This window comes from Tyto alba, unplaced genomic scaffold (genome assembly GCF_018691265.1).
Source record: "Tyto alba isolate M040663 unplaced genomic scaffold, T.alba_DEE_v4.0 Super-Scaffold_8, whole genome shotgun sequence".
Classification (NCBI taxonomy): Eukaryota; Metazoa; Chordata; class Aves; order Strigiformes; family Tytonidae; genus Tyto; species Tyto alba.
Window position 1 is genome coordinate 3,669,562 of NW_024881329.1, and position 9,583 is coordinate 3,679,144.

A 9,583-nucleotide genomic window follows, 5' to 3' on the forward strand; every position below is an offset into this window, starting at 1 on the left:
CTCCCCCAAGGCAGCCGCAGGACTGGATGCCGTTCTCACGTACATACCTCCTGACACCCGGCTCCTGCAGACACTGTGCATTTCAGTGCTCTCCCACCAACTCACGTCTTGGTTTGGCCACATAACACTGACAGCAGGATGGCAGAATCAGGCCCCTGGAGTCCTCAGAGGTGAAACAGGCTTCAGAGAAAATAAGCTGGGAAAACCCTCTCAATCCTGCCTTCCCAAGGGCTTTGCTCCTCTTGCAGTAATTCTTAGGAGACCAAATTCCCCAGGACAGCTGGGACTGTGGCAGCAGGTGGCAGCTCAGGACCCGTCCCAGGACTCTGCTTTGCCGCAAGAAAAAGTGGCCTTTTCCTCCCAGGCAATTTGCAGCAGATCTCCCACCCCAAACAAGCGCTGTGGGAATGCACGGTCCTGCTTTGTGTGAGCCGCCGTCGTGCTGGGGACAGGCCACCGGCTGGCACAAATCCCTGTGGCGGGGAAATCGGTGGTTTCATGGGCCGAGTGCCGGGGAGCTCACCCACAACCTCGCTGACCGTGGCATTGCTTTGGGAGACACCTGCTGAAGACACCTGGTTAGCGTTGGTGGCTCGTCCTTCCAGTGGTGGGACAGGTGAGTTTGTGCCAGCTTGCTGATGATTTTTTCCAGTGCCAAAATCTCTGGAGGCTCAACGTCCCGTTGACCTCCTCAAGGCTGCAAAGCTCTTGATGTTTGCCATCTCTTGCAAACACCAGGGAGCAGCCAGCATGACCAACGCTGCCAGTCCCACCCAGGCAGCTTGGGAAGCCCCAACTGGCCAAAGGGTGGTAGAACGTGAAGCTGAAGCAAGCAGCTGGCAGCAGCTGAAGATTTGGTCCAGTAGTGAGCCAAAATAAATTACGTCAGGTGGAGCAGCTTCTGTTATTGCGGGTGCTGAGGGCACCCTGCCGTTTGGTACACTGGAAACCAGAGGAAGGAGTTAAGGAGACATCAGGGCTCCTCTGTTCCCAGCCTCTGCGTCCTCCTGTGGGGTATCACCTCACCACACCAAGAGCAGCCCTCACTTTTGCTCTCATTTCATCCCCAATCCCCTCTGAGTGTCCTAACTTTCTGCTAAACCCTAGATTCTCGAAACACAAGATAAAAACCCACCAAATTGATGGAGGGTAATGCTGCCTGGTGTTGCAGGGCCTTCTCGGGAAACATTCTGGGGGCAGGTCCCGAGCCATCCCCACTGCCCAGCAGCTGGGCAAGGAGAAGCGCTGCAGGGTCAGCCACCTCCAAGCTGCTGGGGTGGCCTTGGGAACCCCTTTCCTGCGGGATACGAATTAGCGCAATTCTACAGTTGATTTTTTCTGTGCCACTGGCTGTAAAAGACTGTGTCTAAAAATAGATGTCTGTACCAACGAATGTCTGTCTCAACTTTTTTGGACTGTGTCAAAAGGACTGTGTTGAAACTACCAGCGGATGCCTGTCTCAGGATTGCTGGAGCACCACTCCTCCTACTGCTCAGAGCATCTGTTCGACCACAAAGCCACGCATTTTCTGATGACAGAGGAGTCTAAAAACTCTAACCTTACCCTTGCGCGTGCGCCCAGACCCGGGGACAGAAAAAGCCCCTGGAAACTCCCCCTTAGTGACGGTATTGGGCATGTGCACCACCGCGGAGTGGTGGGCGAGGTTAGACGATGCTAATTGCTTCTCAGGTGGAGCGACGACACCTCAGTAAAAGAGCTGCGATGACCAGCATCGAATGGAATTCCCCACCTGACGTGAAGTCGATTCAGACTGACGGGACGCTGCAGCGCGGTGGTGGTAGCTATTGCGCTCTTCCTTCCCTTTTTTGTTTCCTTCTCTCTCTTTCCTGCATCTATATGAATATTTTTGTAACTATTAAACTTATTTTCTTTACGGCATCTGACCTCATTTGTGTCTTAATCTCACTCTGGGAATAACAAAGAATCTCCCCAGACCGGACCATTCCAGTCCTGGGAACCGAGTGAGAAGGCTGGACAAGCTGGGGTTTGAGGAACATGCCCCGAGATACCAGCACTCACTCCCACGCTGCCGCCTTAGCCAGGAGTCCCACAGGCTGCACTTTTCACAACCCTGTTGAGCCCATTTTTTCTGGCAGGCGCATAGAACAGAAGTTCTTCAGCATTGCTTCGCGCTGCCACCGAGACACCGCTGTCAACCGAGGAGCGACGGCTGTCTTTGACGGCCAGGCTTGCCGACCTGCTCGGGAATGGATTACCTCCTAGCTAAGGGAGCAAAGGGGTTTGGGGATGGCTGTGGCACAGCATTCATTTAAAACACAGTCCAGCTCCTACTGAAGTCAGTCTTTCCATGAAACTTAAGACGATTAGGATCTCATGCACATTATCACCTATGCTGTCTCATGTTTCCACATTCTGTCCTGACATTTCTGAAGCAAGGCTTTTCTCAGGGATCTCACAGACAGGACTTTCAAGCAGTATGATGGCCACTCCCCATGCTGAAACATTTCCATCTTACCCCAAACACACCTACAGAGTGTGGTGCCCACCCCAGACAATCCCACAGAAGCCAGTCACAACAGTTCATCCTGCCTTTTACCCCACAAGAGATCTGGTCCTCTCCAGACACCAAGGGGGGAAATCCTTGGAGTTTTGTGGGGTTTTAAGCTTATCTTCAGTATCCATTCTGATATAGGGGGGATTAAAGACAAGCAGTAAGTCAGTAGACTTGTCAGAAACAGCTCCTTCAAAAAAGTAGATGTCTGTCTTAGGTTGCACCAGTGTCTTGACTTAGGAAGGCTGAATCCAGTCTCCTGTTCTTGCTTCCTCGTATGTAGGAAGTAGATCTCATATGGAAATATATAAGTTAAAAGCAAACTAGGACCATGTTGGTCATCTGAAGATAATCTATGAAGACTGACAGGAAGAACCGAATCCAAAAGAGGCCACAAAACTAAAATTATGTATCTTTCATGTTATACATCAGTGAAGAGCCCCACTGGGGATTCTGTAACTCCGTTAATGCTGGTAAAGTAAGCATATAAGGAAAACAAAGAAGATGCCTCTTTCAGCCATTGCCTGTTTGCTTTGCTGAAGAAGTTGCCCTATGGAGCCTTACAGCCACGTGAGGCCATTGCATGCAATGGCGGCGTTAGATAATCTAGGATAGAGCTGCAAATATGTTAAGGGCAGAAAGCCATAGTTAGGCTAAGAACTCAAGAAATGTTGAATTAAAACTGTTCAGAGATTTCGCTAGTGTGATACACTGCTACCATATGAGCGTTGTCAATGAAAGGCCTTGCCTAGATTGGGCCAGCTTCACTGGGATCTCATGTGTGAAGGAAAAACAGACTTGGGTAGGAGCAGAGTTATAAGGATTTCATTTGAATGTTTTTATCAAAGAAACTTTTAATTCTGGATGAACTCTTCTGGATTGTACTACCTTTAAAGCAACATGTATAAGATGGAATTTCAGCATTTTTATTTGAGGTTTTCAGTTCAATTTTAGGAAAAAGACAAATTTCAAATTATTTCATTAATTTTATCGCTTTTGCTTCATACTGTTTTCTTACCTTAAAGTCAGAAAGAGAAACCATTTTGTTAGACCTTTTATTTTTGGTAACTGACTTAGCTTAAAGGTCTCTTTAGAACAGCATTTGCTAGGATGATAAACCTAAAATCAGCCATCAAAGGAAGTTCCAGTTATCCCAATTTGTAATCAATTTGCTGAAAGGATAGCCTTGAAATGTCAGTTCATGTAAAGAATTGAGAAAAATGGTAAAGTACTTTAATAAATATGGGAACAGAACAAGTCACTCAGCCTTCCTGCAGGCTGTAACGTATTCAGAGAGATCACATATGAAGGCTCTTCTGACAAACAGTGGCTTTAAAAAGCATCGATAACATCAGACAAATTTGCAAGACTATTGGATGAATAGATGGAATTTCTCTGAATGTATTTTCTGTTTTCCTTTTGTCTCATGAGGTATTGTTTCTCTCCTTGTGAAATCCAGCACTTTATTTAAGATCGTCAGTTCTACTTAGTTATCTCATCCCAAAGCCCTTATTTTTTAATCCTTCTTCTTCATATGGATGACAAATTAAGCCTACAATTCTTCTTTAAAGCCTGCTAATCCGTCACTGCCCATCCCTGTCTGGTGTCAAGAGTCCTACATTGTACAGAAACACTCTCCAGCACGGAGGCTCCACGAAGCCAAAATGAAGTCCTACCCGCCATACAAACAAGGGCAAAACTTCCAGATTTCCATGCATGATGGTATGACTTTCTCTCTCTGATAAGAGCGGAAAAATCAGGTTGGTTTTCCTGTCCTGGAGGAACTGATGGAGGTGGCCTGGGAGAAACCACGTGGCAGCGGGTTCTCCTTTCGGGCCCGAAGGTGGGCAGTGGGTGGACGTCCTTCAGAGCGGTGTTATCAGCATAGCTGCAAGAGGACAGGCATTTCTTTTTCCCAGCCAGTCCAGTGCAAAGCTCCTTAATGCATTTTCCACCTGTGTCCTTCCCAGGCAAAGTCCCACCTTTTTGGAGACCACCCACAGTGTGAACATTTCCATCTCCTGCTGTATCTACATCTATAAACCTCCTGTTTGTGTCCTGCTGCTATCAGACATGACTTCTGGAGGGGGGGTGAGCCTGTTTGGTTAAACCAAGCCAGGCTTGTCTCAGCTTTTGTCATGTTTGACTAGCTACCAGATTTGCTAATGAGGAAGAGGAGCCTTTAGGAAGCTTTATGAAGGAAATACAACAGATGGATAGGTCGTCATCACTGCTTTGTTTCTCACACTCCAGCCACATGACCAGCCTTGAATGTGTGTGGGTGCCATGTGTATCCAGCTGTGTGTTTTAAGGGATTAATCTGACATCAAGCAGGAAGAGCAAACACTGTTTGGACACTGCTTTGCTGCACTAGTCCCCAGACAGAAAAGCCCCTAAACTGAGCAGCTCTGATTGTGCCTCGCTCGAGGGTAAAACAGACCCAAAAATAATCTAGAAATGGCGTTAAGGTGCAGAGCGCTGCTGGTCCTCAGGAGGCTCGTTTCAGCTGCCACTGGATGCAGGACTGGAGGTGCAGAGGGGAGAGCAAGATATTATCTGCTTTGGCTGGATCCATCTGGTCATTTTGTGCATCCTCCAGCTTTGCTTGCAGTAATCACCGTTCCCGAGCACCTCGGGGTAGGGGGCCCCCCATCTGCCAAATCACCATCCCTCATCGTGGGAGTTGGAGAGATCTCCATGCAACAGCCTGTGGTCTTGATACAAGTCCCAGTGTGAACCAGTGGCAGAGGCGCTTGAGCCCAGCCTGGCAAGGGTGGGGGTCTCCCCAGTGGCCCAGGGAGCTGCAGGGACAGGGTTTCCACTGTGAGAGTGCCCCACCAAAGGGACGGTGTACGCTGATGTGAGGGCGAGCTGCCATCCCCCATCACAGCCCGTCCCTGATGGCCATGTGGGGTGCCCAGGCCCCCTTGTTGCTCTTTCTCCCACCCATCCGCTCTCTCTCACTCTTCCCTTCCACAGCCTGAATAATTACAGTCTGCCATGCAAAGCAATTACAGGGGGATTAACCAGCTCCATCAAGAGATGGGGTTTTTTCTCCCTTCACAGCTCCATTCAACATCCCTGAGTGCCACAAAGGAGTTTAATAACCCATAATGACACCTCAGGCCTCCACATCATTGCAGCCTCCCTAGGACTGGGGCAACGACAGGAGGAAAAAAAAAAAAAAAAAAAGATAATTAAAATCCTCATCTCCCTCTTAACTTTGCAGCCTCCTATTATCCAGAAAACACTGACTTTCGTGCTCACGCTCTCTCACAACTGATGAGCCTGGGGGAAGGGGGGCTGCAAGCAGCAGACATGTGCTAACTCCTCAGTAAGGGCAGCGAGATGTTTTCTGCCACCCTGGGAGCAAAGCTCTGCCAGATCAGACAGTCCTGGCCCTCCATTCCCCCCACTGCAGAGGCGACCACTGAGACATGAAGAGCCTCGGTGCACAGGTTGTTCTTCCAGCCAGTGGGTAAATTCCAAGGCAAACTCAAAAAAAACAACAACATTTAAGAAAAAAAAAAAAAATGGCGGATGATATTACTTTCCTAGAGAAGATGGAGTAGGTGCCTCCAGTGCCTTCTTGCCTCAGTGTGCGCCGGTACATTTTCAGTGTAGTGTACAGGACAGATCTGCATGTCACAGACACAAACCAATGACTTAAGGATCAAGGCCAATACCCTCAGCAGCTAAATGCAAACCTCTGTGTCTGAGATTTCACATTTCAGAATGCTAGATTTGTCTTTAGCTAAATCTGAGAATATTCCTATCACCCGTAAAAACGCCTTCCCACCGCCAGTTTCAAAGCATGGGGCCACAATTCTGTTTTCCTCTCCACATTCAGGTACAAAATTTTGTACTCGTGCTGCTTAAATTCTGCCTCAAAACCCATCGAATCTCCTCTCATGGGTCAACAATGAAAATGCAAGTCTGGGAATTTTTTACAGCAATCTACTTTTCAGAGGAAAATAACCTGATTTCCAGCAAAATAGTGAGCGGTTTAGGGAAAGGGTTTTCAGAGGGAAGAGAGGCTGCTTGGAGAGGAGAAAAAACTCAGCATCTCCCGAGAAACTGAGAATTTAGCCCTGAGTTTTTGGAAGCAAAAGCACCAGCAATCCCTTTCTCTTTCAAGAAATGGATCTGGAACAGGAAAGTGAAGATTCAGAAAAATTGTATTGATGATTCACCTGCCGCTACAGAATCCAAAACAATCATCTTGTCTCAGATCAATGAGGAAGCACTTAGGAGCAATTTTCTCTTTGGAAATGTGGTCAGCAAGCAGACAGTCAGGAGCAGGTGGCGGAATAAAATGCATCATCTCTTGGAGCATGCCATTTTGTGAGATTGTAAAATTAATTGCTGACACCTCTGGCCCACTGTATTTCAACTTGTAGACAACTTCTTTAACAAAGTGATCAAGGAATGTCACCTTCATGCAGAAAGGTAGCCTATGTGTATTGCAGCAGATCTCCTGCATTTCCAGTCCTTGTGATTTTAATTTATATGCCTGTGATACCCAGTATTTTACTCCCAGCTCCTGGAGTCAGGTTTCTTTTTTAATAAAAATAATAAATTAAATGCAGCCCTTATGAGAAGGGAGGAACGATTGAAGAGGTGTATAGGAGCTCACAGAGAGGTGGAAAAACCCCCCAGAAACAGTAATTGTCATATGAAGATCTGGCACAAAATTTTTGAACATTGAGTTTGACAGTGAATTTGCTTTTCTTCATTAAAAAAAAAAAAAAAAAAAAAGAAGTTGCACGGGTAAACAACTGCCTGAAAACATCAGAAACATTATGACAAGAAAAATCAAATGTCCAGTGTTAATCCTATTGCCAACAACCAGCACAGAAAGCACGGGGCTGCCTTTCTCACTGCTCACCGCATGGCCTTGGGCAAGTCGTTTAACTCACTGCCTTCTTTCCTGCCTTCTGCCTCAAGGCTGGTAATTGCTGTAACCTTCAGCTGGGAAGAACCAGTTAATAGTGGGCAATAAATGCAGAAATCAATGGAAATATTTGGCTGTCGCTTCCTTTCTTGCCTGTAGTCTGATTGCCCATCAGGCCTTTGCGTTGCTGAATAATTGTGGAAAAGACACCCATGCTGCCGCTTATTTCTTCTCCAGACCCTTGGAAGTCCCAGCACTAAGAGGTTTGCAGTGACCTGGCTTCTCCAACTCGTTCTCTAGATAAAAAGAGAAAGTTGAGGGCATGTCCTCATTTATTGCCAACTTCATTAAGTCCCAGTCCTACTGTATTAAGTCATTCTTGAAAGTGGAATTTGGGGCACTTAGCCTCTTCACTGCTACTGACCATGGTGTCTGGCCCGATGTGTTTAACCCTCTTGCTCATCCACCTGCGCCATGGAGTATCTAACTCATGGCGGTATCAGAACGGAGAAAGACAAGCTGTGGTGCAAAGTTCCCAAAGCAAGTTCCCATCACCCTTTCAGAAAGACTGGAAACACTTCATCGTGTGTTGGTGTGGTTTTAGTACAGCCAAAGCCGATGGCGTGGGACCAGAAGGGACTTCGACCCATTGCCACCAGTCCCCTGTGGTTGTTAGGAGCTGTAGTGTGGTTGGGATGGATCTGGACCCCACACCTCCTCCTGGGCCATTCCCCTGAGCGTTGTCTTCCCCTCCGTTTCCCAGTCACCCATCCCTTGCTGCTCTAGCTGTGGAAGCAAATGGTGCTAGAAGCAGCCAAGGATTTTCCGTCAGCGTTTTGTCAGTGTTTGCCCAGTGCTCTCCTTTCTCATGAACATGTCACTTCTTTGACGTAGATACACCTCCTTCCCCCTCCTCTTATCCCTTTTCTCATCTTCCATAACGGCAGCTCCAGGTCAGCAGGGTGGACCTGCAAAATGCAGCTCAGTGTTATTTCCACATGACGAGAAAATCGACGACTTCTTACCCACTCAGTTCCCTCTCTCCTCAGGCTCTGGAAGATAAAAACCATCCGCCTGTCAAACAAAAGGTCTGATGTGATTTTAGCATTAAGAGTCACACAAAGGGTCTGAGACCTATGAAAATGTCACCATATTGACTTCATACAAATGTTTATTCATCATTTTGTTTACAGGCAGAAAGGCGTTTTCAGCATCGAATGGATGAGATCTATTATGGAAACACAATCTGTTCTGAATTGGAAATTGTCACCAGCATTTCATCATGAAGTCAATGCTTCCCTACTGATTCACATCTGCTTGGGATCTCATCTGTTATTCCTAACAGGTAGTCATCAAACAAATACATGGGAAAGAGTATGAGAAAATATTTTCCTCTCCTTTTTTGAGGATGAATGTAAATGTATCACCCATGGCAAGGTTCATTCCACCCAGCAGGCTTAAGAGGATGACTCATCAAAGCCCTGTGCCTCTCTTCTGGATCTTCAAGGTGTATCAACAATATTTTATTGAACCACAGTCACGGAAAGTAAAGAAAGAAAAGAGTGAGATCCATAGTGGCACAATATGCCTGACTTCAGTAATTCTGCCATTAAGCTACTGGGATGATGCAATGAGAAAGCAGGGTCTACAAGATTACATCTCCTATCCTCCCAGTGATAGGACTGTCCTCTGCACATATAGATCTTAGTGAAAAGGAGAACAAAAAGGTAAGTAGCTGAAAGTTAGGCAAAGAAGAAAAGTTCAAGTCAGCAGTAGGACATATATTTTTAATAGTGATGGCGGGCATTGGGAAAGTCATGCTCCCCTTTGCTTGATGTGTGCTAACCAGAACAGGTACCTCACTTGAAGATTGTGTCAATCGAACAGAAAGGCAGGACAGGGTAAGACTAACAGGGACGGCACAGCCAACGTGCTGTGCGGGAGGAGATATGACTGTGATGACCCATCGCCTCAAAGCACAAAGCCAGAGCAGGGGTACCTACCGTCCCCAGCTAGGAAGACAGGGTAGACCACTACCAATTCCCACCAGCCCAGCATGGCTGAGGTCGTTCTAACTTGCACCCAGCCAAGACTGATCTTGAAAATCTCATATTTTTAGTGAGAAAAGACAGGTAAGAAAACACCATCCCTGCAGA